Raw genomic sequence first — 14,177 nt, forward strand, 5'->3', positions numbered from 1 at the left:
GATATCTTACATTCTTGTATTCCTTCACCAGTCCCTTCCATATGTAAGATCTCATTTATCCTTACTACAAACCAGGGAAGCGTGCATTGTGACAGTCATCCTGATGTTTTAAAGGTGCTTCCTAGTTGGTGAAAGGAACGGGTGGTCCCTAACCTAATCTCTAGCTACATATCCATGACCCCTGAGTGCTGAAGGGTAGAAGAGGATGCCCCTGGACATGGAAATTCACAGATTGATCAGAGTGGCTTAGACAGTAGAGAAGGATGGGAATGAGAGGGAAGAACAAGAGTCCCAGGAGGCGCCTGGCCGCAGCCTGGCAAGTTGATGTGGAAGTAAATACTGGTAGGGTACATGATTGGACTTCTTGCTCTGGAAGCATGTGGAGTCAGTCTGCATTCTGTTCAATAGGGGAAACGGGACAGGCATGGTGGCTCACACCTCTAATCCCAGCACTTTGGGAGGCTGAGGTCAGTGGATCACAAGGTCAAGGGATTGAGACCATCCTGGCCAACATGGTGAAACCCGTCTACTAAAATTAGCCTACAATTAGTAATTGTCAACTACAAAATTTAGCCAGGCGTGGTGGTGCACACCTGTAGTTCCAGCTACTCAGGAGGCTGAAGTATGAGAATCACTTGAACCCGGAAGCCGGAGGTTGCGGTGAGCCAAGATCACACCATTGCACTCCAGCCTGGGAGACAGAGCGAGACTCCATCTCAAAAAAAAAAAAAAAAAAAAAAAAAGTGGTAGGGGGGAAGGGATAGGATTCAGGTGCAGCCTGTTTAGGAGGTAATTACTGGTGAGAAAACAGAGTCCATAAGACAATCTACTGGAGAATTCAAATAAGCGTACTACAACAGTGATGTGGAGAAGATGGTAGTGGAGATGAGAGTGCGCAGAATGGGTAGAAAGCTGGCAACTGCGCCTTCCAGGAGCTGCTAGGGCTTCTCTTCAGATTGCCCAGCTGTGAGTGGGGCCAATCATAAAGTGTTCAGATGTTTGACAAGTCAAAGCTGCCAGGACTCTGGAGTAGAATTTCTACTCCACAATTATGACACGGGATCTAATCCCATTGTATTCCTAATCCACCCAGTGGAAACCAATGGCATTTTGCTGTAAGTTTTTAAAGGCAATTTGGACAGTATAGGATGATGGTGACACACAGTGGCTTCTGTGTTTAATGGATTTGAGGTTCTGATTCTTTTCAGCAAGTTTCCCTTTTCATGCTTCAGCTTCCTCAGGTCGCATGAGGATTAAGTGACATAACGGATGCAAAGCGTTTGGCATACTATGTGGTACCTAACTGGTTATTTCTGATATTATTATTTATCTGAAAAAATAGCAGTTTCTGGCATATATTAGCATCAAAAAACATTGCTTCTACTTTCTTCTTCTATCAAGTATCTAAAAAACAAACACAGGGCCGGGTACAGTGGCTCACGGCTGTCATCCCAGCACTTGGGAGGCCAAGGCTGGCGGACCACTTGAGGTCAGAAGTTCGAGACCAGCCTGGCCAACATGGCAAAATCCCACCTCTACTAAAAATACCAAAAAAAAAAAAAAAAAAAAAATTAGCTGGGCGTGGTGGTGCACTCCTATAGTCCCAGCTACTAGAGAGGCTGAGGTGGGAGAATTGCTTGAACCCGGGAGGCAGATGTTGCAGTGTGTTGAGATCGCACCACTGTATTCCAGCCTGGATGACAGAGTGAGACTCCGTCACAAACAAACAAACAAACAGAAAAAACAAATGCAAATAAAACATAGCCTTAAGAAGCGTATCTCAGTGTCATGATCCACTTGTATTCTTTTATTTCAATGGAATCAGTTAAACGAGAATCTTTTTCCACATTACATAAATCTGAGGATGACAGAGACTGTCTTGTTGTCACAGGTCAAGAGACTTTCTTTCTTGACAACGTGGTTTTCTCCTGATGCTTAAAAACACCTCCAGTAACTGTGTGCTAAATAAGCTGCACAATGTAACAGAATAGAGGAATACATGGAATGTTCCTCCAGGTAGCCTAAAGATAATAGAGACTTCAAAGCACTGGGCAAGAACTGACCAATTTGCCTAGACAGTAACTTCTTCATTGTTAAAATATGTTCATGTCATTTAGAACTCTGATTGCTCCCCTTTAAAAGAAATCTACTTCTGCCTCTGTCTGGTTGCATAATGTTTATTATCCTTTTTTCCCCCCAAAGAAAATTATAGCATAATGGAGACACATTCTCACCTTCCTTTTGTATATTCATGATTGACACGTAATAATTGTACATACTTATGGGGTACAACATGATGTTTCAAAACATGTATAAGTTGTGCACGATCAAATCAGAGTAATCGGCATTTATCATTTCTTCATGATGAGATCATTCCTAAATGTCTCTCCTAGCTAGCTTTAAATATGCAATGCATTATTGTTAACTGTAATCACCCCACACTGCAATAGACCACCAGAACTTATCGCTCCTATCAAATTGTAGCTTCGTAGCCATTGACCAAGTGCCTACTACCTCTCCTCCTGCTCCGCTTCACATCTTCTCGTAACTATTATTCTTCCGCTCTCTACTTCTATGAAAGCAACTTTTTAGATTCCATATGCAAGAGATCATACAACATTGGTCTTTCTGTGTCTGGCTAATTTCACTTAACCTCATGCTCCCCGCTCATCCATGTTGTCACAAATGACAGAAGTCTAATTTTTTAATGGTCAGATAATATTTCATTGTGTATATAGATCAAATTTTATTTATTCATTTATCTGTTGATAGACACTTAGGTTGATTCCATATCTTAGCTTTCGTGAGTAGTGCCGCAATTAACACAGGAGTATATTTTCAACCTACTGATGTCATTTCCTTTGGATATATACGCAGTACTGGGGTTCTTGGATGACCTTCCTTTGAGAATCATAGGGAAATGCCCAACACCCTTAAGGTGGCTCCCATCTCACAGATGTGAAAACTGACACCTAGATCAATCCAGAGATGACAGAATGCTATTCTCTGAGCATGCCCTGATGGAAGTGTCGTTCTGGCTGCTTGCACAGGCCTGGGTCACCTAACCCAATCCTTGCAGCATCCTTGTACAAGAAAGTTCGGTATTTTGTCTTTATTTTTATAGATAAGATCACAGCAGCAAGTGGCAGGGCTAACATCAAACAGAGTTCTACTGATGCACACATCTTCTGCTTCACACTGATTTTATCATGGAAGCTGTTGGCTGCCAAACCCACAATGTGTTTCATGTAGATAAATAATATTTGCCTCCCAGGCATGTGTGGTATGCTGCCTGCTTATGCCCTCATGATTTCTCCAAAATTGTTTTTCTTCTAGTGACTATCCAAACAAAAAAGCTTAGCGTCTTGTCATCACCAAAAGATGACTTTTAGCTCTTGCATTTCATTAGGATGAGTTTCTATCTGATAGCAATTAAATTGTGCTGAGCAACAAATAGAACAAAGAAAGTGAAATTTTATTTGTGTCTTTCCCAGATGTGGGGATTTTGAAGTATAAACAGTAACTTATTTGAGAAGATGCTTCTTTTGTCTTGCGTGTACTATAATCCAAACACATTTACTTTAATTGGAAATTGTTTTATGTGGCTACTTTTTCGAAATGTGAAGGTAAATCTTTAAGTTGGAAACCACCTGAGAAATCTCTAATAGCATACTTTAGTGAGCAAGGAAAGCAGATAGAGTGCACACAATAATTGTGCCAGTTATTATTGTTGACAGGCCAGTTATCCATGAAATACACAGGCCAATAAAGAAGCCCCAGTGAAACAATTTTCATGTGTGTGTTTGTGTGTGTGTGTGTGTGTGTGTGAAATATGTATCATTCACTGAGAGCCAACTGTATCTCTACCACATGTCACATGCTCATATATGTTATCTGAAAGCCTCACTATGATATGTGTCATCACTATTTAATATCTGCAGATATTCATACACATTCCCAGAAATCCTCACTAGGAAACTGCAGGGTAGAAGCAAAAGGGATGTTGGGGGTTAAAGGCTAAAGAAGACAAATCACACTAATAAAAGTATATAAAGCATTGATGGGTCTGGTCTTATATGGTAATTTTTACCTTTTTTTAACTCTGTTTCATTAAGTCAAAAAAATGCACTTATCACATGAAGACAGTTAACCAAAATCATGTAATAAGTGAGAGGGTAAAAAATTCCACTTAGAAAAATAAAATGCTTCTTATATTTTGGATAAGGCATTTTAAAGCCACTCTAGTCATTTCGTCTTCATACTTTTCATCATGTTTACGTGTTTCAGGTGCCTGGGATCCCATTTGTGAGTCCTTAGTTACTTGAAACTTGTGATTTAGTCAAGGCTGAGTTGAAGTACAGATCATATAGGTTTCTTTAAATTCTCATTTTTATATATACTTTGCCTAAAGTAGCATTGTAGTAAAGAAGGAAGGTTATATTATAAAGGTACTGTGTCAATTTTAGATTTGAGACAACTTAGAAAATTTAGTGGTAAAAAACAAAATGCACTTTTAAAATATTTTGATAGTAAACTTGACTTCTAACACCAATTGAGAAACCCAAATCCAGTTTTCTGAAGCCTCAGATTAATATTTCTTTTTAATTATCTTTAATTATTTCTGGAAAACAGCCACCTGTAACCTTGTTCACCATAAGATGTTCGTGAGAAGTGGCTACTAGCAGAAAATGTGTCAGAATAAATAGTCTGTCTCTCATTATGGGAACACCAAATGTATCAAACGGAGAAAGTCTGAAAGCATTTTAGCTTCAGTTTCAAAAGGAAAAAAAGTAGGCTTTCCTTTGAGCTACTTATTTCTGTTCTAGCAATTCGTTGGAGCATGATATGGTTAGGCTTTGTTTCCCTGCCCAAATCTCATCTCAAAATGTACCATGTGTCCAGGGAGAGACCTGGTAGGAAGTGGTGATTGGATCATGGGGGCAGCATCCCACATGCTGTTCTTGTGATGGTGAGTGAGTTCTCATGAGATCTGATGGTTTTATAAGTGTCTGACAGTTCCTCCTTCACACACTTGCTCTCTCCCACCTGCCGCCATGTAAGACGCGCCTCTTCCCCTTCCACCCTGATTGTAAGTTTCCTGAGGCCTCCCCAGTCATGAGGAACTGTGAGTTGATTAAACCTCTTCTCTTTATAAAATTATCCAGTCTCAGGCAGTCCTTTATAGCAGTATGAGAACAGATGAATATAGAGCACATCATTGAGAGGCTGCTTTATATGTTCACTCATCTATTCATTAACTAAATGAGTATTTATTGAGGATCTAAAATTAACTAGACATTAGAAATATGAAGAAGAATAAAAAGCAGAAGTATCACTTCCAGGAGCTCACATGGTCTGTTAGTGAAAGCGGTTACGTAAACAAATAAGAGCAATTAAATGTTACTCTGCATTGTCACATTCTGTTTATTTCATTAGTAACAGTTAGAACAACTGGAAATTTTCCAGTTTGTTTGTGTCTCCCATTAGATTTTAAGTGCTTTGAGGGTGGGGATCTGGCACATTTTAGTCACCCTATGAGAATGAATTTAATGAATAGAGTACTATAAAGTAGAATAAGAGTTTCTTGCAGAGGAGAACTCTAGAGCCCTTAAATTAAGTCTATCTGGGGCTTATGATACTTCTGGCTACTCTCTCAATGCTTATTTCTTTCTTTCTTTTCTTTTTTTTTTTATTTTTTGAGACAGTCTTGCTCCATCACCCAGGCTGGAGTGTAGGGGCATGATCTCAGCTCACTGCAACCTCCACCTCCCTGGTTCGAGCAATTCCCCTGCCTCAGCCTCCCGAGTAGCTGGCATTATAGGTACACGCCACCACGTCCAGCTAACTTTTTTGTATTTTTAGTAGAGACAGGATTTCACCATGTTGGCCAGACTGGTCTCAAACTCCTGACCTCAGGCAACCCACCTGCCTCAGCCTCCCAAAATGCTGAGATTACAGGCATGAGCCACCGCGCCCAGCCTCTTGATGCTTATTTCTAAAGATACAGCTATCCCATGTCTGCCTCTTCTAGCTTCACTCTCAATCTGGTGCAGTTGGCGAAACCGCCTGCAGTGAACTCTCAAAAACATGAGAACGATGTGGTTGCCAGCCTCCACAGGATGCCTTTTTCACTGTGGACCTCTGAGCCCAGCGGAACACTGTGAAGGAGCTGGAACACTGAGTTTAGATTAGAGATTCCAGCTGTGAATCTCAACTCTTTCACTTACTAGAGTGAGCAAATTAACAATCCCTCTCAACCTCAGACTTCTATGAAATGGATTAAAGTATCTTTCCTCATAAAGTAGATACTTGTAAAATACTTGGAATTTAATAGGTGCTAGTTGAATCCACATATGGAAAGCTAATATTTATAACTTATCCTGTTTTCTGAGACTTTAATTCCTTGTCAGTCATTCCTCCAAATGTTTGCTAGAACTCAGACCTTAGGACTTTTGTTTCCCTACATTGCTGTTGCTGGATGTTAGTGAAGGGATTCGAAACCTTCCTTCAACCAAAGGGGAACTGGGCAGCATTTGTGTGTATGACCTGGACACTCCAGAAAAGTGGGGAAAGGAAGCCAGGCTACCAGTTTTAGCCTCATGAAACTGTTGGTAGTGCTTCTGCTATGAGTCATAAACTGTCCTACATCTGTGGTATCTCTGAATTCCCCAAGCACCAAAGGTAATAATAATTTAAAAAGTAAGAGATAATGGAATCTTTAGGTTAAATTTAGTGATAATCTGAGAATAATATTTCATTGTGGATGTTACAGAAAGCATTTTGTGGCTGGGTGTGGTGGCTCACGCCTGTAATCCCAGCACTTTAGGAGGCCAAGATGGGTTTATCACAAGGTCGGGAGATCGAGACCATCTGGCCAACGTGGTGAAACCTCGTTTCTACGAAAAATTAAAAAAAATTAGCTGGGCGTGATGGCATGTGCCTGTAATCCCAGCTACTTGGGAGGCTGAGGCAGGAGAATCACTTGAACAAGGGAGGTGGAGGTTGCAGTGAACTGCGCCACAGCACTTCAGCCTGGCAACGGAGCAAGACTTTCCCTCAAAGGAAAAAAAAAACAGAAGACAGCATTTTGTTTGTTTGTTTTCAGGGCTATTTTATAAAACTAATTGTGGGAGAAACACAGTGGAAGTTATTAATGAGAAAGATCAAGCTAAATGCTGACTATAATTCTCTTCATTTGAGGCCATTGATTTAAACTAATTTGCTATTTAAAAAATCCAAGTTAAGGTTTGCAAGACCTTTTTTCTGTGAAGCTTCTGAACTTCCTTTGTGGATGGCAAAGGAAGATTTTATTGATTTACTGTTTACAAATGTTCATTTGTTTCTAGCAAAGACCGCGTGTGATACTCGATCTAGCCACTTTTGATACAAGTACAGTCATGTCTCACTTAACAATGAAAATACATTGTGAGAAATGCATCATTATGCAATTTCGTCATTGTGTGAACATCATAGAGCATACTTACACAAACCTGGATGGTGTAGCCTACTACATGCCTAGGCTATATGATGCAGCCCATTGCTATACTGGAAATAGACTATTGTATGAGTATCACAGGCAACCGTAATACAATGGTAAGTATTTGTGTATCTAAACAGAGAAAATATACAGTAAAAATGTGGTATAAAAGATAAGAAATGGTAGACCCCTATGTAGTGCACTTACCATGAATGGAGCTTGCCGAACTGGAAGTTGTTCTGGGTGAGCCAGGAAGTGGTGAGTGAACGTTTAGGCCCAGGACATTACTGTACACTCCTGTAGACTTTATACACACTGCACATGTTGGCTACATTACATTTATAAAAATATTTTTTCTTCAGTGTAAATTAACCTTAGCTAATTATAATTCTTTTACTTTATAAACAATAATTGTTTAAACTTTTGACTCTTTCATGATAACCACACTTAGCTTGAAACACACACATTGTACAGCTGTACAAAAAAATTTTCTTTCTTCATATTCTTATTGTATAATTTTTTTTCATTTTACTTCTTTATTTTTACTTTTAAAGAGTTTTGATAAAACAAAGACACAAACACACACATTAGCCAAGGCCTACTCAGGGCCAGGATCATCAGATCTTCCACCTCCACATTTTGTCCCACTGAAAGGTCTACAATGTCACTAAGGTGGTATAAATTTTTAGTTTAATTATAATCTTATGGGACCATCATCATACATGCGGTCTGTTGTTGACCAAAGCATCATTATGCATTGCATGAGTATTCTTTATTTTACAAAGCGGTCATGAAACAAGTCACATAGCAGGTTTGTGGTTGGTTTGTTTTTTGAGATGGAGTCTCACCCTGTCTCCAGGCTGGAGTGCAGTGGTGCCATCTCAGCTGACTGCAACCTCCGCCTCCCCTGTTCAAGCAATTCTCCTGCCTCAGCCTCCCAAGTAGCTGGGAATACAGGCACGTGCCACCACACCCAGCTAATCACATAGCAGTTTTTAAGACTCATTTGCTTCCAGTGCCAAAATAGAGTACTCTTCATGCTTGATATATTTTCAGCAAAGTAAACCTGCACTTATCTTTTCCTTCTCAAATGATGTCTTTTGCGTAAGAAGTTAGTATTCAGGTCTAGTTTGCAGGAGCAATCTATCTCCAAATGCCTTTATTCCCTGAATTGGATCTATGTATTCCATATCCCTCGCCTATGCTTAGCATAAAATGTAATAAATTAAGGGATGAGACTTGAGTTCAAGTCCATCTATTCCCTCTATGATATTGAACAGGTTAATTGATCTCTCTGATCCTGAATTTCCTAGCAGAATTTTTGTGCAGATTAAATATACAGTGTATATAAAAGGCATAGCATATGTAATACAGTATACGTAGAAAGCATTGCATAAGCATGTTCCAAGCAGACTCTGTGGCAAGCATTATACAGCAAGTGATTTATTGAGAAAGTGTTCCCAGGAGAAAGGAGGAACAGAGTATGGAGAGAAGTCAAGCAAGGTTATAATTTCAGGCACAGTCCTAGTCTCAGAGTGATCCTGCAGAGAGGCAATGTCTTGTGCAAATTACACTCCAGATTTTATTGTGACTTAAGGCAAGAGAGCTAGGCTGTCTTCCTCCCTCAACTAATCAATCTGGCTACAAGATATTATGAAGCTGTAAACTCTCAAGCACTTCCCACTCTCTGCCTCTTGGTTGCACACAGGGGTTCCATCAATGCAAGGACCATCCTCGCTCCCAAGCTGAGCCACAGATGCAGGCCATAAGATGAAGGAAAAGCTTAACAAGGCAGCAAGAGGCACTAGAAAATGTAAACAGGAACCCAAGGGAATATGAGCAGAGCCCACTACAGTCGTACATTATAAAGCCTCAGTAAATATGAGTTTCCTTTCCTTTCTTTTCCTAAACAGTCGCCACTCTGTCATATATACTTGTCTCCTAGTTAATGAAGACTCGAGGTCAAAAATGGCATACTTTTTGTTGTCCAATGGCTAGACATCACCAGCAATGAAAATTTGCTAGACCCAAAGGAATATGAAACATGAGTCATAACTTGGGAAACTAAGATTGTTATGTATTTGTTTTGCTGTAAATCTCAGAGCCATATAGGAGTGGTAGGACAAAGCTGGCGAAGGTAACAACTGCTTGTTATTGTTGCTGCAGAGAACAATGGTGATTTCAACCACTCTACTTTTTTTCATTTGAATGATTAGTAGGATATCACATTCTAATCCTAAAATATTTTTCATATATGTTAAAATTAGCCTTGGAAATTGCAGGCAATGCCAAAGATGCATTAGAAACCAGCAGTTCTGACAAAAATCATCAAAGGCAACTGTTCTTCAGTGTATTTAAGATGAAAATAAGAACCAACTAGCAATTTAGATAAGAAATGAAGCTTGAGGCTCTCCCACAAAACATTGCATTCCAGGATCTTTCAGCAACTGCCAGCCTGGACTCATGTCCATTAAAAGCAAATGTAGTCAAGAGGCAAGGATAAGAGAAGGAAATTGCTTTGGATCCTTATTGGGTTGTCTTATTGATCATGCTGGACAGTAAAGTACTGTCACGTAGGCATCCACCTCTGGGCTCTGCAAAATTGACAGTGAGAAAGAACTGTCAGTGATCCATACCCTCAGGGGCAGGACAGCTGTCCAGCAATGTACGTTTCTGCAGGTGTAAACCATGTCTGAAAGCACCACGTTACCTAACTCCAAGAGCTGTCACTCAAGCAAAAGGAAATATTTCCCCAAGCTGTGTTTACCGGGCTAAGTTTTAGGAAGCAATATTTACTTTTAATTCATTCAGTAACTCTTTTCCCTGGCATGTAATCTCCACAAACACTTAGGATAACAGATGGAACTTACACTATGCCTTGAAAATTAATGGGCCCCTTCATTGGTGACTGACAGAAACCATCACTTCAACTAAAGATTTCTCAGGCTGTCCCCAGTCACCCAGAACTCAACTTTGGGAAGCATCACAGGCTACCATGCTAAGGAAGATGAGGGGAAAAGACAAGGGTGCCCCAGTCATAGGGCATTAGAGACCTTGGCTGAAGCTAAAGGCCATTCCAATCGTATTCACTCTGCCTTTGAAAGGAGAAACAAAACAGAAAGAACATAAAGAGCCCAGAGAGAACATTTTCAACACAGCTTGGGTTATTTAAGAGGCAAACTACATCCTTCCATACAGCTAAACCCTCCAGGCTGATTTGTTTTCAATACTGATCTGTAAACAAATACCAATGATTCTCTTGATGAAGCTTCAGGGTTATATATAATTCACTTTGGCTTTGTTGTCTGCCAGAATTCTAGGGTTTAGGGGAAAGGAACTCTTCTATAAGTGTGCACTGAATCCTAATAATGAGATGTAAAAAATTTCTTTCTTTTCTCCTCTGCCAACTGCTTAGGTTTTATACTTAAAACAGATTTTTCAATATCTCTCTTTTTTGTGCGTGCTATAGCCCCTTTTGCAAATATTTGAAATATTAATTACTTGGAAAATCAAATAGAATTATATTTGTTTATCATGTAATTATGTGTATATAATACTTGCAATACACAAATAATTATTTTTAACATAAATTCACTAGACTTTGCCAGAGAGACCATATGTGGTTTTCTTCAGAACCCACACAATAAATACAAGTCAATATCTTCCACTGTTTGTGGTTTTCGTATAAGCAGAATGCCTGCTTATTGCTGTAAAGTTTGTTGCTAGAAATAGATTTCCAACATTATTATTAAAATCCATATCAGCCCAATATTTAAATCAAATGATAGTTGCTTCAAAATTTTTTTTATAGAAGAATTTATAGAGTGTCTTTAATCATGGCTTCAATCATTCATTCAGTAAATTTTTATCAGGTACCTATGATACCTGATATATGTTTGATACTAATATTGTCAGGCTTTTCTGAATTCCACGTTCATACCTTCATGCTTTTCACTGTCTCCTCTGACTGTATCCTCCTTTAAGAGAATCAGCTATGAAAGTTATGTGAGGACATAGCACAAAGAGTGTGCATGCCCCTAGGGCCAAGAAGCAATAGACCAATGGATATTTACTAAAGGTTTCCTTTTATCCCTGAAGGGCTGAGTTCTCAATAAACATAGCTCTGCTTGACTTTTGAAGAGTTTACTTATTAATGATGGTCAAAATTCTAAACCTGATGGCTATTCCTTGTAAATGGGAAACCTATGAAGAATTTTCTACTCTTCTATCAAATATAGCTGTTAAATGTATCTAGAATAAAAAATCTCATGTTTGTTTTGTGGATATCAGAGAGATACTGAGAGGAAGACAGACAGGGATGAGTTCTTATTCGGAATGTGTCAAAGCCTACTTGTAGAAAATTTAAAATCTTAAGATTAACATAATTCAAGATCTCAATTTCCAGTGGTTTCAATTTTATTTATTTATTTATTCATTCATTCATTTTGTTATTATTAGTAGTAGAATACTTTCTTCCCAAGAAGGCCTCCTAACTGTCTCATATGTAAAAGAGTAAACCTGAGTTTTTCCAGTTCAAAGAGGAGAGAGGAGAAAAGGGAGAGTATAGAAGCCTTATACCTTGTTCTTCTCCTTCCCTTGTCTCTCCCTCACAGGTAGGGAGGTGGGTCTCTGCAGAGTCTATTTCCTTAATCTTTCAACTGATGTGCAATCTCTGAACAGCATCATTGGTGGGTGGTTGTTCAATTTCTGCTTGATTACATGTAATGACAAGGAGCTCATTGCTTCACAAGCCAGCCTGTATCACTTTTCCCCAACTCGAAGATAGTTGTCAAGGTTTCCTGAACTATCATTAATTACAAATCACCAGCCCAGGAGAGATGTTCAATACAAATGGGATCAGAAATAATGTTTGACCATGTTTACCCATTCTCAGCTCACAAAACCCACTAGAAGCTCAAACATGAGGCAGCATTTTTTTTTTCTAGGATTTTCTGGGCTCCCTAAAACAGGTTCAGGAAGTTTTCTATGAAAAGTTTATACAAAGAAATATATTCCTTGAATAACATCAAGAATGCCAGATTCAACCTCAAAAGAATATTTGCTCTGAGTCATACGTTCTTTGAAAAGGCTTGGTATTAGAGGGGTTATAACAAAAATGCCAATAACAGACCCTTAGCAAGCAAACTTGTGCAGAAAGGTTGATTGTTCAAGAGGAAAGTACATTCCAAATGCAATATTTATATATTCCCCAGCTCTCCAGACAACACCCCCATTGGGTATTGACTCCTCTCATCCTCTAAGCCCAGCGCAAACACAACACAAAACATTCCACGTCAAATAGAAGCCACTCAGGCTCATGTAAGAAAGAAGCAGAAAAGCTTTCTTTATCCTTTGTTTCTTTGAGAAGCTATGTGAGAAATATCTTCAAAGTTTCCAGGAGGACAGTTAGACAGAGAATACAAGCAATGTTTGAAATTTTCCTGTCGTTCCTCATCTGCCATGTCTTGGCACATGGGCCTTCGAGGCTGTTCTCTGTGTGCAACACTGAGCACGTCTAGTGGCTTTGCTGTCTATTGACATAAATAATTTCATTGGAACACAGCCACACTCATTCATTTACATATTGTCTTTTGTGTTACAATGCAGAATTGAGAAATTACAACAGACACCTTACGGCTCGAAATTCCTAAAATATTTTCTATCAAGCACTTTACAGAAAAGGTTTGCTTTAGAAGTTGTTATAAAGAGAATTCAGCATAAAACAAAAAGCTAGAGATGTTGAGTTGGCTGGAGGGACCAGACTACATAACTCGAGTTTGTATAAAGTTAGATTTTCAGTGGATCCTAAAACTCATTTAGCCCAAGGCATTTCATTTTCCATTTGAGGAAACTGAAGCCAAAAATGAGAGCAGATGAGTTTAAGCCAAGCCAAGCGGATATTGTACTGTGGAGAGAAGCCTTCTTTGCATGTGTAACAACAAAAAGACACACCTCTATATCCCTTAGATCAAAATTCATCCAGAGATTTGAATTTTACAGAATGTCACAGTATAACAGCATTTAGTCTCTTGTGTGTTTTATCAATCTGAATTCACGGAGTAAAGGTAAAAGATAGCAATCAAACAATAGAAGCAATTGAAGAATGGAAATTGACTAGGTTTTGCCACTCACTGTGATTTGTAAATTATTTAATATCTCTCTAAACATTAATTTATCATAAAAATGGGTATAAAAATAGAAGCTACTATTTCATAAATGAAAGATGTCTGGCACAGAGTGAGGATTCAATGGATCTCAATTGAAAAATTAACAAGTGTTTCATTAAGGCATGCCAGACTCTATGACAAGCACGTAGGTGCAAGGAGCTTGGGAAGTATTTCCAGAAAGCCATGTGAAGAAGTGGGAATGGGAAACAAGGAAGAGAGGAAAGCTAAGGAAGATTGTACAGTCATGGGAGGCATAGTCTCTTGAGGACCCTCTTGGAGACCAGATGGAAAGTGGAACCTGACCCAGAAATGGAATTCCTATCTTTTGTTGGATGAGGGTTGCTTCTGTGCCATGCTCTCTCCTTTGCAGGTGTTTCTCTGGGCCTGGGGAATACCTTCAGGCAGAGCTGTGGACAGCCATAGCTCTGAATGAGACTGTCTTCGATGGCTTCCAGGGTGGGTCAAGGAGACATGGTTGGGATATCGTATTTCTGCTACAGTAAACAAATACACAAATCATACTGAAGTCCCAT

At 39.2% G+C, this 14,177-nt stretch overlaps 1 protein-coding gene across 6 annotated transcripts in view; it reads left to right on the forward strand.

Moving 5' to 3' along the window:
* KCNIP4 (potassium voltage-gated channel interacting protein 4) overlaps nucleotides 1–14,177 on the forward strand; it is a 1,168,224-nt gene that overhangs the window by 894,166 nt on the left and 259,881 nt on the right. The window lies entirely within an intron of this gene.

The sequence above is a fragment of the Papio anubis genome, chromosome 3 (assembly GCF_008728515.1).
Source record: "Papio anubis isolate 15944 chromosome 3, Panubis1.0, whole genome shotgun sequence".
Lineage (NCBI taxonomy): Eukaryota > Metazoa > Chordata > Mammalia > Primates > Cercopithecidae > Papio > Papio anubis.